Source organism: Rhinolophus sinicus, chromosome 1 (assembly GCF_057876585.1).
Source record: "Rhinolophus sinicus isolate RSI-liver-muscle chromosome 1, RSI-T2T, whole genome shotgun sequence".
NCBI classification, from domain to species: Eukaryota; Metazoa; Chordata; class Mammalia; order Chiroptera; family Rhinolophidae; genus Rhinolophus; species Rhinolophus sinicus.
This window is the reverse complement of record NC_142501.1, coordinates 21,736,357-21,756,559: the sequence shown is the minus strand read 5'-3', so window position 1 is coordinate 21,756,559 and position 20,203 is coordinate 21,736,357. Positions and strand designations below refer to the sequence as shown.

The following is a 20,203-nucleotide window of genomic DNA, read 5'->3' as shown; positions in this document are numbered from 1 at the left end:
GAGCAAAGAGAGAACACCGCACCTCCAAATTTTAGAAAGGAAACATGCCAGGGTACCTGAGGGCCAAATGGATGCTGCAAAGGATAACCAAGTTAGAGCTTTCCATTGAAAGAATCCCACCCAAGAACACTGCCCACCAGGGTCCAGGCTGTCTCAGCAGAAAGAGAGTATACGGTGTGAATTGCTGGAGCAGGGTTGAGGGCGTATCAAAAGAGGGCAGCAAGAGAGTGCGCTGCCCATGTCAGGAAATGTTGTAATGTCAGAGGTCTCCAACAGGCAGTCCTCAAACCCACAAAAGCCCTCATTTCGAAAAGTGGTCAGCGTTTGGATATTTGCTGTGCTGTGAGGGTTTCCACAGGCTAGCACCAATCTGGTTTAAAAAAATACCCCTTAACTTCTAGCCCCACCCCCCATGCTGGAGCATCTAGCAAATAGGAGCAAAAGGTGGAGAGAGAAAGAAAGAAAAGGCAGACCTCACCTCCCTTCTTTCCCACTTCAAGTCTCTAAGAGAATATGGAAGGAGAAGCTTTCAATCAGATATGTAATTAAAGTTTTGATTTATACTGGGCTGGAATTTTTAATAACTGAAACTGTCCTATCCCCAATGTCCAGAAAAATAAAAACCTGAGACACCATCCAGGAGCGTGGAATGGAGTTTATTTGAAGGTTTTATTTGAAGGAAGTGGAGAGAAAGAATAAAGTGGTTTCTTCCTGGTACAGCATCTAAGACCAGTACATTCAATATACGAATCACATTTGTGGGGGCCCATCTAGGATCCTTTAAGAACCAGGATACCATCCAACAGATGTGTACTTGCTCCACAAAAATCAGTAGACACAAAAAGAGAACCACCAGGGGAAAACCATTTCTGAGGGGCTACAGCAGCCTTTGGTTAAGATTCTGCCCAGAGACTTAGTTATGCGATGGCACCAAAACTTCCCTGGGAGGATGAGCTCTATACATGCATTATTGTTGTTTTTTGAATGTCAGACTTGAGCTGGGATTTGATAAGTGAGTCTGGTTTTAAGTAAGGAAAGAAGGGAATGCGTCTCAGGAGAGAAGCATGACGTATAGAAGATGCTATAAACTAAATGTTTGTGTGCCTCAAAAATTCTATGTTGAAACTTAATCCCCAATGTGATGGTATGTGGAGGTGCAGCCTTTAGGAGGTGATTAGATCATAAGGGGGGAGCCCTTGTAAATGAGATTAGTGCCCTTATAAAGAGACTTCAGACAACTCCCTTGACCCTCTCACCATGTGAAGACACATCTAAGAACCAGGAAGCAGGCCCTCACCAGACATCGAATCTGTCAGCACCTTGATCTTGGACTTCCCAGCCTCCAAAACCGTGAGAAATAAATTTATGTTTTTGATAAGCCACTCAGTCTATCACATTCTATTTTAGCAGGCCAAATGGACTAAGAAAGAGGGAAGCAAAGGCATAACAGTGGGAGTGAATAGGGCGTTGCAAGGAAAAGAGACTAGAGGTACTTGACTGGAGTAAAGGGTGAGTGTACAGGAAGGAGGATAAAATTAGCTAAGTAGGGTAAAAGCTGGAAAAAGAAGTCTGGGCTTGTTATGATGTGTAATAGAGAACTATAAGAGTTTCTGAAACGGCGTTTCTGGCACATAAAAGTGTTCTTAAAAAAAAGAAAAAGATAAGCAAAATGGATTAGAAGAGAAGAATGGGGTTGAGAACACCTGCTAGGAATCTGTTGCCAAATTCCTATGGTGACTCTGCTTTTTGAATAGAAGTTGGGACCTGTAACCTGACAAGTGGAGGAGTGAACACAGATCAACAAAACAAGATGTTTGAATTGAGGACATCCCAGAAAATCTCCAGTTACTATAAGTACTACAGGCATGTGGCAATGAGGGAGAATGATTTCTTAACCCCTTCTTCTTTGTTATCATATTTTGTAAGATGAGATCTCCCCAATGCTCCTGAAATTGGTCAATTTGGGAGCAAGCAGGAAATTATTTAGCAATAGTTGCACCACTGTGAGAGTTCATTCTTTCCTGGACCTATGTTTTAGTTAGACTTCTACTTACATCCTGTTCATCCCAAACAACTAAAACAAAACAAAACTATGTGAATCAACTAGTTGGCTACCTCCCTGAAGCTAAATTTCCCATAAAGTGCCATACTCCCTACGTCATTCTTACAACTCAGTTGGGTCTCAGGGGTGCCGGCCATACTGAAGGTATTAATACTTCTCAGGAAAGACACAAATGAATGTATGACATAATCAGTTTGCATCAAAAAATATAAATTATAATTAGTAAACAAAAATATGGGGAAACATTCAATCCCTCTAGTAATCAAAGAAGTAATCGTTAAAATAATGAAGCACCATTTAATGCCAATTTGATTTCGAATTAGAATACTGGTGAGGTGGTACACTTGTACCTGCCTAGAATAAATGAGTAGGATAACACTTTTTGAAAGAAGCGTTAACATTCTAAAGAACTATCACAATGTTATGTCCTTTGATTCTGAAATACTATTTCCATGTATTTATTCTAAAAAAATAATCCAAAAGATTTTCCTAAACTTGCATAAAGATTTCCATGGGAATATTATAATACCAAAATAAAACAAACAAAAAACCTGGGCTGTGTAACTTCCATTTTGGAAATGGTGAATAAATAATGTTCTACCCAATTAATGGAACAAAAGAATCCTAAAAAATGAAAAATGAGAACAGATTGATTCTGGGGTAGCAGGAATGTGAGTGCGGTTTTTTCTTTTATTTAAAGTTCCATTGATGTTGCTATATGTCTCTTAATGAATGAGCTACTACGTACCCAAGATAAAGAATCTTCCTTTTTCTTTTCTCCTTCCTTTTGCCCTATTCTGTAGCATTGGCAATTCAGAACAATCATAAGTAATCTTCAGTTTACATTGTAAGTGCTCCACGGAAAGACATTTCAAAACATGTTATCTATTAATGTAGCCTCAGGTTTCAACTCTTCAGACCAGCCAGTTTGGAGCTTCCTGTGCCCAGTGAGGCTCTTCATTTCTTTATTATCTGTCAATTTATTTCACTTTGTTTTTGGAAAGTATCACCCTAAAATAGCCTGTCTATTTTACTTCTAAATACAATGAGAAAGCCATCTGTGAAACGTACAGATGTTTCTCTTGAATTATTAACACTTTACTTTGACAACCCATTAGAGCTTAAAATGTTATTAGTTTCATACTTTCATACAACACCATGAAAGTTACCACTGATTGTATCATAGTACTGATTCTTTTTCATCAAGGACGTGGCCTCTTGGTTATTAAGAAACCACGTCTATTTCACAGGCACCATGTTTCCATGAGGAACTTCCACTAGAGCAGTCGTCAGTCCTCACTATAATTAGAATTACCTGAGCCTCTTTAAAAATATATACATTTTCACCAAAAACCTATTAATTCTGAAGGGGGTGAGGAAACAGCATCACATTTTATAAAAGCTTCCTAAGAGATTCTGATGATCACCCGGAGTTGTGAGTTACTACAATAAAGTCATGTTCTGTCCTCTTTCCCCACCCCTCACTTCCTCATCCCCAAGAGAGGAATGTACCTGCCTTGTGAGTGTTTAGAGTATGACATATATTGGTTCATGTTCCTCCAATGGGTGGAATTAATATTCTAAAAAGCAATGTATCATAGCTTTACAAAGTTAAACATAAACATACCATATGATCCAACAATCACATTCCTAGGAATTTACTCAAGAGAAATGAAAACATAACTCCACCCAAACACACAAATGGTTATAGTAACATTATTCATAATAGCCAAAAGCTGGAATCAACCCAAATGTCCAGCAACTGGGGAATGGATAAATGAACTGTGATACATCCATGCAATGGACTACAACTCAGCAATAAAAAGAAACAACTGATATATACAACAACACAGATGTCACATACTGTACAACTCCATTTATATAGCATCCTAGAAGCAAAACTACAAGTACAGAAATCTGATCAGGATTGCCACAGTCTGGAGGTAAGAGGGGAAAGGAGAGGAGATTGCAAAGTCATAGGAGGGAAACTCCCGGGCTAATGGAAATGTGCTAGATATTGATTGTGATGGTGGTTACATGATTCCGTATATCTGTCAAAACTCATCCAACTACACATTGAAAGTGATAATTTTACTGTAATTAAATTATGCTTCAATTTTTAAAAAAATAGTATCCAGTTATGGTGGTGTTTTTTTTCTGCTTGCACTTTTGGGGTTCACAGAGTGTGAGGCAGCAATTCTGGGTATGCTGAGTCTGCTCTAAACACTGAAATTCTCCCTCAGGTGGATTACCCCAAGATCTAGAACCTGGGAAGAGGAAGTTCACTGCATGTTCCAAGCCACCTTACGATAATAAGTCATGTCCATCTCCTTAATGACCCCTGAATCTACTTCTCAAATAGTTCTAAATTCAGGGAGGAAGAGAGGAGGTGGAATTAATCATCACTCCAACTCATCTGTCAATATATGGCCATATTGATCAGGAAATCTTGTGAGCGCAATACCACACTAGATTGGGACAGCTGAAATACATGGAAAGATGAAGGAAGATAGGAGGCCTTTAACTTCAGTACTTTTATGAATGTTGACCATTACAGGCTGCAACACATATTCTGGCTGGCGTTTACAGACACAAGACCAATTTTTACTGGCATTAGTAAGAAGTATTTTCTGGCAGACTTAGACCTAAGTGGGTATGACTTAATCAAATATTAGTTTACCCCCCCAGAAAAGTATTTTCATACCATATAAGACTAATAAAACTTCATTATGCAGGATTACTATGCGTTGGTGAAATACTTTTTGCTCCTTGTATTTCTTAGAAAAGACAGTGGATTAGGGCTAGAAATTACAAAAGACAGTTAAATGTACATAGACCACAGAGGACTGGCCTTTTAATTGCAGCATCTGGGTATTAATAGGTGGCAATAATTCAGCAGACTTAGGTTCTATTCCTCTCCGTCTTTTTTGAACTTCAACAAGAGCCAAGGTAAGATTTGAGTATAAATCTCTTGAAATCATTTGGCTTGTCCACCATATTTTATTAATTACATAAGTCCACCATTGGGTTTTTTTTCTTAGAGACTCAAATTTTGGCTTCAAATACAAGTGAAAAGTATATCAATGGATAAATAAATAAATAAATATTGGAATGCAATGCATGAACTTTGATGGTTCTGCAAAAAACAACCAAAAAAGTTATAAAAAACATTTTGGAGAAGATGGGGTAAATTTGAATATGGACTGAATATTGATGATATCAGAAAATGTGTTCATTTGTATGTGTTCATTTGTATGTGACAATGACAGTGTGAGCATATATGTAGGAAAATATCCTTTTTTTATGTGATACATGCTAAAATATTAGGGGCAAAGTGTTCTGATTTCCATAATTTGCTTTCAGGATAGTACAGAAAAGATGTATACATATGTTTTTCTAATAAACATACATGCATTCATAAACACACAAATATGTAAATATGCACATATACTAATGCATATAAATACATATATACATATAGATAGACAAAACAATTATGGCTAAATGATATTGTTGAATGTAGGTATAAGAGTATTCATTGTACTTTTCTTTCAACTTTTCCTTAGATCTGAAAATTTTCATAATAAAAAAATTAGAGAAGACAAGAACGTAAGTATTCATTCGGAGGAGGGGTGCATTTTATCATCTTGGTTTGAGGAACAGGAGCAACTCAATAAAATTATTATAAACCAATGGTTAAGTATAATTTAAACACAACAATGTGAATATACCCAGCACTATTTAACTGTACACTAAAAAATAGTTAAGATGGTACATTTTGTTATGTGTATTTTAACACAATTTTTAAAAAATGTTTTAAGTGAAATCTTAAAATGAAAAGGGAAGAATAATTGTAAAGGCCTCTGTCTGGCACACTGTCTCTGGGAATCAGTTTTGCTCAGGACATAAGGAAAGAAATGCATTGATTTTAAAAGACATGCTTCAGTTTTATTAGCAGACTGAGAACAGAGGAGAAAAAAAAATAAAAGAAAAGAACAGTTTGATTACGTTAGATTCTAGAGAAAGAGAAAGAATTCCTTGGGAGAAAGGGTAAGGCCCTAGAGAAAAAACTAAATTGATATAAAAAGAAAATAAGAAATCATCAAAGCCAGGCTAGTCCACCAAAGAGAAGGAAAGAATATATATTCCAATTAAACTGTCCACAAATATTATACTATAAAATGAGAAAGTGACTCGATATAGGAGAGAGGATATCTGGGGTGCAAAGAAACCTTATAGAGGGGCCAAGGTGTCAGAGCGAAGCTTAAAGTGACTCTTTGTTATCAGTTGAATTGTGTCCCATAAAAATCCATATATTGAAGTCCTAACACCCAGTACCTCAAAATACCACCTTCTTTGGAACTAGGGTTCTGGCAGATGTAATTTGTTAAATTAAGATGAGGTCACACTAGAGGAGAGTAAACCCCTAATTCAATATAACTGGTGTCATATTTGGATACAGACACAAACACATGTAGAGAGAAGTTGATGTGAAGACACACAGGGAGAAGACGGATGGGCATTTACAAAGCAAGCAGAGAGGCCAGGAGCAGATCCTTCCCTCACAGTCCTCAGAAGGAACCAGCCCTGCCAACACCTGTCCTGAGCTGGGCAAACCGTACTGGGATTTTAAAGCCCCACACAGGCCAGTCTATGGTTACAGCTGCTCCTGGCAAGGGGGCAGAAAATGGAGCAAAGTAGTTCTCTTCTGCCACAAGTAATTCCTGGAAAGGGTTGGTAGCTGGAAAGTGTCAGCCAACGATAATCCCAGAAGTTGGAGGGATAAATCCTTCAGTCCTGGAGGGGGATCTGGGTGGTGCAAGATAGTTTCCATGACCTACATCTTTCTCCTCCAAAAAACCTTCTAGTAATGCTGCATGATTTATTTAGTCCCTCCTGTTTTCAGCATGTGCTGGGCCCTGGAGGCATTTCTACTTGTATTGAAAACTGTCAGTTGATGAAAAGAGAGAGAAGTCGATCTAAATACGTGGTGAATGAGTTCTCAATTTTTTATATTGAGATTCTCATACTTTTTGCCTTGGTCTTCTGAGATGGGTGGACCCTGTTACAGTTTTTCTTTCAAAAATATTTTTTGAAGGCACATTTAATTCTTTTCCCATCTCAAATAAGAAACAATAAGCTAAGAAAAAAAAAGATACTTCTTTAATTTGAAAAGAGGTTTCTACCAAAAACCTAAAACATATCTTTTTTCTTTTTTTTAATTCAACTCATTTTTTCATTTAACTTTTTATTATGGAAATTTTAAAACATACATAAACATAGAGAAAATAGATTTATGAGCTCTATGTACCTACCATTCATCTTCAACAATTATCAACATTTTGCCAATTTCCAAATAGCTTCTGAAGAGTAAACTATTAGATCACATCACCATTAAAGTCAGGAACAAGATATAATGATGCTTATTTTTATGGTCAATAATTTTGTCTTAGAGTTACTACTGGTCAATATAAAAAGATCAGAAAAAAAGAAATAAATATGAATATCGGCAAGGTAGACATATATCTAGATAATCCAAGGAAATCACATAATATCTATATCTACATATATATTAATTAATTTTTTGGAAAGGTAGAAACAAGATTAACATTAAAAAACTCTACAGCCTCCTAAAAAAATAATAATAATAAAAAATAAAAAACTCTACAGCTGTTCTATGATCAGCAAAAATTAATTTGAAAATGTAATAGAGGAGAAAGCTATATTCAACTCCAATGAAACCTTGAATTACCTAGGAAAAAAACTTGAAAGTATGAAATTTATTGAAGATAACCACATAATTTTACTAAGGTCATAAAAGATATTTCTAGATAAAAAGTTTCAATATCATACAGATATTAATGTTCCCAAAATTAAATAATAAATGTAATATGATTTTAATCAAAATTCTAGTAGGTTGGTGCAAAAGTAATTGCGGTTTAAAACGTTAAAAATAATTGCAAAAACCACAATTACTTTTGCACCAACTTAATAACAGGCTATTTTATAGAATTGGCAAATTAATTCTAAAGTTCATCTATAAGATGTGCCAAAAAAGTAAACATTTTTTTAGAAAAAAAGAGCTTACTTCATGAGATGTCAAAATGTACTATAAAGTTACAGTAATTGAAACAATGTGGTATTGTAAAAAATAGACAAAGAGATCAATAAAGCAGAATTAAAAGCCCAGAAGAAAAAATATATATACAGAGGTGCCAAAAAAATGTATACACATTTTCAGATAGGAAAAAAACTATTAAAATTGTAATACTCAATATAAGAAAAGATGAATACAAGTCATGTGTATACATTTTTATGGCACCCCCGGTGTATGATCTTAGCATATGATAGATGAGGTACTTAAAATCAGTGAGGAAATGACAGACTAATAAATAGTGTTGGGACAAAAAGCTATCCATTTGGAAAAAGTAAAATTAAATGCCTTCCTCACACCTTACTTAAAAATAAATTCCTTGTATTTAGAATACAAACTTTTTACAGGATGAAAGAAATAGGAAAACATTTATAATCTTCAGGGGAGAAAGCTATCTTGACAAAACCTGAACTCCAGATACATTATGTATATGGCAGAGGACACATAAACAAAGTAAAAATGCAAGTACATTATGACAAAAAATACTTGCAACTGATACAACAAAATTTTATACCTCGTATTATTTTACTACATATACATATATCTCATTTCATTTGAATTCTCTAAATATAGCTGAATATTTTATATGCATATATTTATATAAAGAACCTATCAGTTGACAAGAAATAACCCAGTAGTTGAGGCCCATCCCCATGGGGTTTTTCCTATAGACCCACATTGTTAGCTATTCCTCATTGAGTAACGATGTGGTTTTGCTTTACTCGCAGAACTATTTTAGATCTGTGGGAAAGAACTACAAGACAGAGTTGCTAAAAGTATGAAAGACCTAATGGTTAAATTGTTTTACGTTAGGTATTGGCATATCCCACAGTCTGCACTATTCTTGGGTGATAACTTAGGAGTGAGTATGATTTGAACTCATTCAGCTTTAGAGGGTGTATGTAGTTGAGAACCAGGCAGATGCACTTACTCTGACCCTACAAGTGACCCTAAAGTAAATTCCTTGAGAAATTAGATTCCAAAAATTCTAGGTGGGGAAATGTTTGAAGTATGTCATCAGTATGTCCACATTCAAGTGGAGATAAAAGAAGCCAAACTAAAAGAATTAAGGGGTAACTGACAGGAAAACTGTGGATTAAGCATAGGTTCTTATGAAAAGGGCTATCTTGAAAATAAACCTCAACTCAAGATTTTGAGGAACTAAGGTGACTTTTGGGGCAGTGGGAGGAATCACAACATGTAAAATTCCTTAAATAAAAATGTATTGACTTTAAATAATTTTGCCTAAGTTACACATAATTTTTAAAAACCTTTGAAACTATAGGGGGGAAAAAACCAATAGAAATGTACTATTCAATTAAAAGTAACCCAGTTGAAAAATACATAAAGAATATAAACAGGTCATTTGCAGACAAGATACAAATGTTCAAAGCCACATATGAAATACTGCTCATAAGAATAAATTCAGTTAATAAAATAATGAGATATAAATCAAGTTAATAAATCAATGAGATATCAATTTTTAACTATCATCCTAAGTCAGAAACTGTAAAGGGCCTACAATTTTACCCTACTAGCAAGCTAATAAGTTAGCTTACCACACAGTATTACATACATTTTGATAGAAGAATTTAGACCCCCTTTAAAAATGCTCTTATCGAGAAATACATGTATAAAATCTGTTTGGTGCTTATGTTCCTGATTTTAAGCAATTAATTGACATTCTGGTATATAAATCAGTGTCTTAGAAGTTTGGTTAGTGTGAGTCAATTGCCAAGTATATGCTTAACCCTGAACGTTGATTAACTGTTACAGTGAAATCCTTGGACCTGCAAGTCTGGCAACAGAGTTAAGACCCATAGTGATTATACCAAGGTACTGTCAGCCTCCTGGACCAGTCAGCCTTTCCCCAAAATATCTGTCTCTCTGACCTCTTCATCCAACCGAAACATTTAAAACTATTCCTCTCTTGAGATCACTTCCAACCCCTCTCATTATCATAGTCATTTCCAGTTTGTTAGTAGTTGTTAAAAAGTATCACCCAAATTTGAACACACTACTCCAGATGCAGTTGGAACAGCACGGAGTGTGTCATATGCACATATGACTCTATTTTTGTAAGACTGCACACTAAATACAAACTGGCGTTTTCACCAGCTGCTATACTTGTAGAATCTTCTCGAGCTTGTAATTAACCCACGCCCAAGTCTTTTTCACATGGGGAAGAAGACAGTAAAAGTAGGTGAGAGCTGGTGCTATGGAATCAGACTTTCCAAGTTTGAATTGTTGTTCTGCCAATGTGCTCACTGTGTGATGTTGGGAAAACTTAATGTCTTTAAACTTTAATTTTCTCACCTGTAAAGGAGCAGTGACAATAAGAACACCTACCTTAAAGGTTTCTTGTAAGGATTAAGTAAGATGCCTCAGGAGAAATATTTGGGACAATGCAGGCTATTTCCCATGCATCTCACGTTGTACTGAATACGTCTTATTTAATCCTCACAGGAACCCTGTGATCCGATCCGCCTCCATTTTACAGACGGGAAATCTGAGATTTATAAAGTTTAAGTAGTTTGCCTGAGGTCAAATAGTTGCTAAGTGTCAGTCCGACCCAAGGTTATAATAGACATTCCCGACTTCAAAGACCAAGTTCTTTCTCTTGCACCACTTAGGGGCATTCTTCCCCTTCCTGTATTTCTACATTTTTAAGCCTCTACACAGCATAATGAGATTACGAGTGCAAGCTCTAGGGGCAGACTACCTTCTCTGATGATCTGGAACAAGTTACTTAGTCTCTACTTATTTGAGCTGGGACAAGTTACTTAACTTCTCCAAGCCTCAGTTTCCCCATCTGCAAAATAAGAATTTTAATAGCAATACCTGCCTCAGAGGTTTCTGGTTAAATGAGATAGCGTTTAACACAGTGCCTACCCATTGGCTAGTCCACAACAGATGTTAGCTGTATTACTCCCACTCCAGTTCACTGCTGGTACCAGTCAAGTCTGCTTAGGAAACCATCCTAGAGCATGTCCAGGAATCCACATCAAATTACAAAGCTTCTCTGAGCTGTCTTAAATACATACTTGCCTACATTTAAGATCAGTCGGATTATGTTTGGAGTTCTTTTACTCACTTTTATGAACTCCAAGATGGTAGGATTGAAAAGAGGGAGAAATAAAGGCCTCATAACCCGTACAATGCATAATAAGACTCAGAAGGAATAGAAAGTTGACTTCCGCTATGACTCATCAAGGGCTATTTGCTTCAGTTCCTACTGCTTTACCACAACTCACTTCCCATATCGCTCAGCCCTATATATTTATCACCCACAACTCACATTTGAGGGCACCGATTACAAAATGTTCTTTTGTACATCACCCAGCTTCCACGAGCTCCCCACCCCCACACGCACCAATCTGAAATTGTTTCAGATAACCAAGCTTTCAGTATTTCAGCACTGGAAAAAGGAACTCATCATCCCCACAGAAGTTCTGTGAGATATTTATTGCTGTCCCCATTTTACTGCTGAGGAAGCTGGGGCTTCTTAAGGCCATTTTTTAAATTTTACCCAAAGGCAGACAGTTGATTAGAGATAGAGATAACAGTTGACCCAGATCTCCCACAACCGCTGCCCCAGGTGGAAAGAGCCTGTTGCATACAGCAATGCTTCCCAAATTGTTCCCATCCTTGTGCCACCCACAGCAGTTTTGCAATATCTTTCTACCCCCTATGGGATTATTTGCTTACTTTTTTTTTAAAATCAATGCACTTTTTGCTACCTAAATAAATGAGGGGATTATCAGTCTAAATAGTAATAGCTGTGAAATCACAGGTTTTACACAGCATATATAGTTTGTGTATTACATTTTTAAGTGTATTCATTTCCTAGGGCTGCCATAACAAAATACTATAAACTCAGTGGGTTGAAACAACAGAAATTGATTCTCTCACAGTTCATTAGGCCAGAAGTTCAAAATAAAGGTGTCAGTAGGTTTGGTTCCTTCTGGAAGAGAAAATGCTCCATGCCCCTCTCCTAGCTTCTTGATGTTCTTTGGCTTGTACACACATCATTCCAAACTCTACCTCCACATTCACACGACTACTTCCTCTCTGTATGTTTCTGTGTCCAAATCTGCCTCTCCTTTCTCTTATAAAAATACTACTCATTGGTTTCAAGGCCACCCTAAATCTAAGATTAGTTCATCTTGAGATGAAGTAATCACATTTGAGATTAACTAATCACATCGGCAAGGACCCTATTTCCAATTAAGGTCATAAATTTTGGTTCTGGTGGATGAATTTTGAGAGAGACACTATCAACCCACTACAAGTAAATAATGATTACAATTTTTTTGAAAGTTTATCCATGAGCCACATAAAATCATCTTGCATTCTGCTAGGCAGACCTTGGTGTACACGTGTGGAAGCCCTTGGGCATCTCTCCTAGTTTTAAAAGCAGCAGATTTTATAGCCACTTCCTTTACTGCATTTGAACCAATGTATGTTTTGGTAAATCAAGAAGTTGGTCCCCTAGAAATTGCCAATTTCCGGGTTTTGAGAACTTAGAAAATGTTATTAATAATAGATTGTTTCAAGTGCTATTTCGAGAAGGCAGATGAACACTAGCTTCTTCCATGATTATGTGACCTATACTTCCACGTGAATCACAAGGTGAATAAACAAGTTTTTCCATTTGAGATAATATCCAGAAGGCCTTGATCTTCTAAATGCACAGACTTCAGCTCTTTCTAAAAAGTATGCACTGGATAATAGAAATTAAAGATCTCAGGGAAGACATTCTTATTGATTGTTCTTCCTTTTAATTTAGATGCTTATTTGCTCCAAAATATTTTTCAAATTACCATTTATCAAACACATAAGAGGGGAAACTCTCTTAAAAAATTTTCAGATGGTGTGGATCCCTTATTGCATGGGCTTGATGTAAACTATAAAAGATGCATAAGAGCAGATGCTATGCTTGGCAACATCTCAATATGCACATTTCCATAAACACATATGGTGGATGAGCTTTCACATACATACCACCTCAGTGTTTATACTGAGTTAAATAATTCAAGATGGTGTAACTAGCTTACACCAATGTGACAAAACACTAAATACATTGGGCCATTGCTATGACAAATAATCTAAATGGAAGAAACAACAACAAGAAAAAGAAACCCATTTAGATGAGGAAGATCTCAAAACTGAAAGGATCAGTATTTATTGGCAAAAACCCAAAGCACAAGATGTTAGCCACATCTTGTGTTTCTGCCAACAAATATATCTTAAAGAAGAGACCCAAACTTTCAGGTATGAATTATCTCTGGCCTTCAAACAGTAGTTGTCACTATGTGACTTAATATCACCCAACACGGTTGCCACCATATAGAGCCTTGTAAAACTTCTCTGCAGAATTTCTTCAGAGACTGACCACTGTTCTCACCAGAAAATGTGTTCCTTTACTTTTTAATCTCAGGTTTTCATAATGTGCCTTGTCCAAATAAAAAGGCTTTGGAGGGTCAAGGATGAGCAACGCCAAATGAAAATGTATTGTTTTTCCAGAAACATACATTCTTAACAGGAGACAGGCAGCATTCTGATATGCTTTTACAGGGAAAGAAGTAGACAGAGGTCGGGATAGGGAGAAAGGGTATGGAGGAAAAGTTGGAGAATGAAAGTTGGAGAAAGTGCTGTTTTTCACTCCATTCCCCTTTCAGGAATTCAAAGCAGGTATCAGCATACTAAAAGTTGTAGGGAAACACTGCAGGAAATAAACCTGTTTAACTTGGTTTAACATATCCTTTCTCAAACTGGCTTGACTGCAAATCCCCTTCATCACATAACCCAGGGGTGTCCAAACTTTTTTCAACGTTTTTTACCAAGGGCCATATGCGGTAAAATACACAAATAGCCGGGCCACTCACTCGAGGTGAAGTACGTATTGCCTCACCTGGTTTATTTAAGTAAACTAAATATATTTTTGGAATTTGCTGCGGGCCAATTAAAAATGGATTGCGGGCCGCAGTTGGCCCGCGGGTCACAGTTTGGACACCCCTGATATAACCACTTTAACATCCCAGTTCTAAAAGATGTGTTTTGGGAAACATGGCAGCCTAAGTAAGACAGCTCCAAGATGGCCCCCAGTTGAGTCTTGCCTCCTGGAATTTACACCCTTGTGTAGTTCACGCCCCACATTTCATAGAACTGATTTGTATAATGCAAATGATATTGTAAAAATGATAAAGTGTGAGTTTTGAAGTTAGGCCATTAAAGACATTGTGGCTTTCACTCTGTACTCTTGAATTGTTCATCCTGGGAAAAGCCAGCCACCATGTCATAAGGACACTCAAGCTGCCTGTGGAGAAGCCCACATGTGGAGGAAGTGAGTACCATGTGAGTGAGCCAACTTGGAAGCTAACCCTCCAGCCCCAATCAAGCCTTCAGATGACTCCAGCCCCAGCTGACATCTTGACTGCAACCTCAGGAAAGACCCTGAGCCAGAACTACCCAGCTAAGGCAGTCCTGAGTTTCAAACCACAGAGACTACCTCAGATCATAAATTCTTATTCCTGTTTTAGCCACTAACTTTGGGGGTAACTTGTTATGCAGCAATAGATAACTAGTACAGGGAAAATTAAAGCATTTGGTATCAATCATTTTGGTTTGTCACTTAACCATCATGAAGCTGTAATGTGAAATATGTTTTTACACTATTCTACCTCTCTAGACAGTCAGTTGGTTAAGGGATGGACTTTTACCTAAAGCCAAGCCAATCAGGGTCATTCCTTAGGATCTTTGTAACTGTAGCTAGACAAAGAAATTTATTCTCTGGTGGCGAGACCAAGAGATACGGGACTCAGAAGCTGCCAGTGGCCATATGTGTAAAGTGTGTAAAGAAATCTTTTCTAAGAGAAACAACTTGGCAACACAGAAAAGCAAGGTTAAGCAACTGAGAAAAACCATATCTAGTGGCAACTGTGTTTCCCAGAAAATAAGACCTAGCTGGACAATCAAGTCTAATGCATCTTTTGGAGCAAAAATTGATATAAGACCCAGTCTTATTTTACTATAATATAAGACTGGGTATTATATTATATTATATTATTTTATATCATATTATATTATATAGTATGCTATGATATAATATAATATATGCATATTTGGGAGCAAAAATTAATATAACACCTGGTATTATATCATATCATATTATATTATTATATTATATTATATTATATTATATTATATTATATTATATTATATTATGGTATACTAAAAGACATATTAGAGCTGATTGTCTGGCTAGGTCTTATTTTTGGGGAAACATGGAATTAAGTCTCTAGATCCAGTGCCCCCCCCCCCCCATACCACCTGCCCCTCACTCTTCTCATTGTGCACCTTCTATTAAGTTTCCCTTTTGCCTAGATTGGTTTATGTTGTGTTTCTAAAACTTGCCTCCAAAAGAATCTTGACTGATACATTCCCATGTAACTCCATGCTTCCCTACACCCAGCACTGGTGACACTGGACTGCTGGCAGCCATCTTGCACCCAGGAGGAAAGGCATCTTTTGGATAAAGCTCACACTATGAAAGGCACAGTTGAAAAATAGAAATGAACTAAGCTCTGGGTAACATCACTGAGTTCCTAGATCAAACTGACCCTGAAGGCCATTCTACCTCTGGACTTTGCAGTGACATAAGCCAATAAACTCTCTAATAGGTTAGATAAGTTTGAGTTCACTTTTCTGGTACTTAACACCTAAAAGTATGAACCAGTACATGAGGGCTAACTAGCAAGTGCCATATGCTAGAGTCTGCACAGAACTACAGTAGCCCCCCCCCCATCCACGGGAGTTATATTTCAAGACTCCCAGTGGATACCTAAAACCACAGATAGTACCAAACTCTGTACATACTATGTTTTTTCCTATACATACATAAGATAAAGTTTAATTTATAGATTAGTCACAGTAAGAGATTAACAATAATAATGAAATTGAACAATTATAACAACATGCTATGTTTGAATGTTCTCTTTTGTTCTCTTTCTCTCGCTCTCTTTTTCTCGCTCTGTTTCTCTCTCTCTCCCCCTGCCCCCCTCTCAAAATATCTTATTGGACTGTACACACCCTTCTTCTTGTGAGGATGTGAAATGATCAAATGCCAAACCTATTCTGAATCTGTGCAACCATGCCCTTTGCAGTAAATGGCTTGTTGTCACTCATTTAAGGGGATCCCTTGCTGAAGTCTTCATATACTCTCAATGCTTTCTGGCACAACACGTTGCCGTCAATTGGAGCACATTTTCTGTTCAAGTCTTCCACTCACAAATTTAATGCCTTTTCCCTCGTAACCAAGCACTTATTATGCTCTGCGGCGTAACTTTTTCAGTTTGAGGTGCAACAGCAAAACTAGCATGAATTTGTTTTTCCTTCTTCACAATTTCACGGATAGAAGATTCATTCTTCCCATAGATCTTAGCAACCTCAGCACACAATTTGTTTTCTTTCCTTATTAAGTCAGCAATGTTCACTTTTTCAGGAAGCACTTTATGGCTTCTCTTTGGCATATCCAAATTTCCAGCATCATTATTCTTGCTCTTTGGGGCCATTATGAAGTGAGATAAGGGTTACTTGAACACAAGCACTGTGTTATAGATACCACAACTGTCATCTGATAACCAAGATGGCTACTAAGTGACTAACGGGCACGGAACGTCTACAGCGTTGAGATGTGAGATGAGCCAGATAGCACAAGATTTCATCACTACTCAGAACAGCACAGTTTAAAACTTATGAATTGTTTATTTTTGGAAATTTCCATTTAATATTTTTGGACCATGGTTGACCTCGGGTAACTAAAATCACAGAAAAGTGGTTAAGGGGAGACTACTGTATGAGACAGTTTCTACTATAGAAAAAGGCTTTTCCACAGTCTCTCAGGCCTGCCACTCAGCAGGTATAAACCTACTAGTTTTAAAAGGGTGGACTTAGAGCCCCAGAGTTGACAGAAATTTATAGAATGGTTAAAACACATGGAATAATTCCAAGCTTAGCAGCATAAAATGCCTTGTATTTTGGGCTGCATTTAAAATTTCCCCATCTATTATGCTTTATTTAAAGTATTATTTACTCACAAGAAAATACAAATTTACTAGCTTATGTTTAAATGTTGGGAACTGACAGAAGCTAGCTACTACCTACTCCTGAAGTATATAGAATTTAGGAACTTCTTGGGTTTTTCCAGTTTAAAAGATGAGACGAGAGGGGGAAGGGGTACGGAGATCTTCAACATCAGAGGAAAACAAAGAAAGTCCCTGGGAGATTGCAGCAAAGTAGGGTGCATGCATGTGCACTTCTGATGAACTCTCTCCCACCACGCTGCATTCGATCCCTCCTTGGACATATTCCACTCTCATTTCATCACAGCTTTTAACAAAGCTGGTCCCATTGAAAGGCTGAACCTAGGCAGTGAGCACTTGAAAAGAGTGACTCTGCATCACTCTGTGAGCCAGAGACTGGGCAAAGCTGTGGGACCCCAGACAGAACCTTTATCCCTCTGGGCCCTGGTGCCGACCCCCTCACCAATGCTCTCCAGCCCATCTTTCCATCTTCTACCGGAACCTTGATCTGCCAAGTAGCTACGATTTTCCCCTTATCTCCAACCTCTTCTTCTCCCTGACTCTTCCACTTAATCTATAAACATGCTCAAATTGCTTCCCATCTTTTGTGTGTGTGTGTGTGTGTGTGTGTGTGTGTGTGTGTGTGTGTGAGAGAGAGAGAGAGAGAGAGAGAGAGAGAGAGAGAGAGAGAGAGAGAGAGATATGCAGGGAGGGAAGGAGGGAGGAAGGGAGGGAAATAGAAAACCTTTCTGTATTGGATCCAATAGTGTCCCCCCAAAAAATTTGTGGCTACCTGGAACCTCAGAATGTGACCTTATTTGGAAATAAGATCCTTGCATACATAACTAGTTAAATTAAGGTGAGATCATACTGGATTAGGGTGAACCCTAATCTAATGATTGGTGTCCTTATAAGAGAAAACAGAGACCCAGAGGAGACATGCAGAGAGAATACTATGTGATGACAGAGGTAGAGATAGGAGGGATCTGTCTGTAAGCCAGGGAACGCCAAGGACTGCCAGCAACCACCAGAAGCTGGAAAAGGCAAGGAGGCATCCTCTCCTAGAGCCTTCAGGGGGAGCACGGCCCTGCAGAGACCTTGAGTTTGGACTATGCCTCCAGAACTATGCAAATAAATTTCAGTTGTCTTAAATCACCCAGTTTGTGGTAATTTTATTACACAAGGCGTAGGAGACTAATACACTTCCCATTTTGCTATTTTTCTTTTTGCTCATCTGAATTTTCTAATTTTTTTTTCCAATGAGCATGGATTACTTGGACAACAAAAGCTTAAAACTTCCAAACCCTTTCTTGATTCTGCATCCCTTGTGCCTTCCCTTTCCAGCCAGGCTTCTCCCCAAAACCGTCTACACTCACTGTCTCTACTTGCTGTCCTCCCAAACACTCCTCCACGCACCCACCACAGCCTGGCTTCTGCCCGCACAACCCCAACAAAACTGCCCCAGCAATGGTCACCACTGGCCTCTACGCTGCCAATGCCCCAGGTTTTAAGCTTTCTCATTGACTCTTTCTGCTGTATCTGTCAAATATACTCTTGCCTTCTTAGGATGCTCTCCCACTAACAATACACATCATGGGGTATTTACAGCAATTAAAAACTATGGGTTATATGTATATGCATCACAACAGACATGCGTGGAACTTCAAACTTACTGTTTGGTGGGAAAAGTAAGAAACGGAAAGAGATCTCTAACACATCATTTACACAAACTAAAAATATACACACAAAGCATCAATATACATTTTTCAAATACATACAAACGCATTAGAATGGGAAGAGGAAAGGGTGTGGTGAAGGAGATAAAAAAAGAAATAAATAGACAAGCAGAGTAAGGCCTGACACAGAGCAATAAACTGTTCATAGTGTGCCGTGAACCTGAGAGTATGGTCAGCTCAACCCTTTACACCTAGGGTCACCTCCCTCCCCCAGCCCCCCAGAAAAAAGCAGCCCCCTTCCCTGAGCTTCCATGATACCACACTCATCCATTTTCTTTTTCCCTTTCTTTTACTTATCATAAATTTTGCAGTTCCTCACGGTTCCTCAGGTTTCCTTCTATTCTTGCTCAGTCTCCGTGGGTGATATTATCCACAACTGGGCCTGCAAATATCATCAAAAGATGACAACTTCCATATCTATATTTCTAAATTCAGCATTCTCACCTAAGTTCCAAGTCCATAAATCCAACTTATTTATATGCCAGGAATATATGTTCATGAATTTATCAGCGGTAGGATGAGTTTCATGAATAAAATACGGTGGCTTGGATTAAAATCCAGCCTTACACAGGTGATTAAGAGTATGGTGTGATGTAAGACACAGAGTAAGTCTGTTTTTCATTTTCTAGTCAGTCTTTTATTGATTACTCACTATCAGGCAAGTAAGTAGGCCCCAGGTTTAGTTAACTTAAACAGTTGCTGCTATAAGAGATAAATCTGAGCCATATTATAATAAATCTTGTTTCTTTCTTGTATCACAGATCAAAGCAAGTGGAACACGTGGGGCAATTATCCTCCATCAGCAATCTAGGGACTTGGGTTCCTTCCTGTGGCTTTGCCATCTTCCACATATGGCACCCAAGTTCAACCCTGGAGGCTGTCTCCACTCCAGCCATCCAGAGGGAGAAACTATTAATAGCATTAAAGATTGCCCCTGGGAGGTTTTTGTGGAACAGGCCTGAAAGCGATAATCATCATCACCCCTGCCCACATTCCATTGGCAAAACTCAATATGTGGCCACATCTCACTGTAAGGAGACTGAAAAATATGGTCCCGGTATGTGCTCAGAAAGAAGAGGAAATAATTCAGGCAGCACATAGCAATCTTCTTCCACAGTGCTTTTCCTGCATTGTCTCATTTAACCATTTTATTATCTCTATTTTAGCA

At 37.8% G+C, this 20,203-nt stretch overlaps 1 non-coding gene across 1 annotated transcript; it reads left to right on the top strand.

Moving 5' to 3' along the window:
* Nucleotides 1-8,853: 8,853 nt before the first annotated feature.
* On the top strand, nt 8,854-8,983 carry LOC141570284 (small nucleolar RNA SNORA18). Its single transcript, XR_012494289.2, has one exon. It is a non-coding gene; the product is annotated as a small nucleolar RNA SNORA18 (small nucleolar RNA).
* Nucleotides 8,984-20,203: the final 11,220 nt, after the last annotated feature.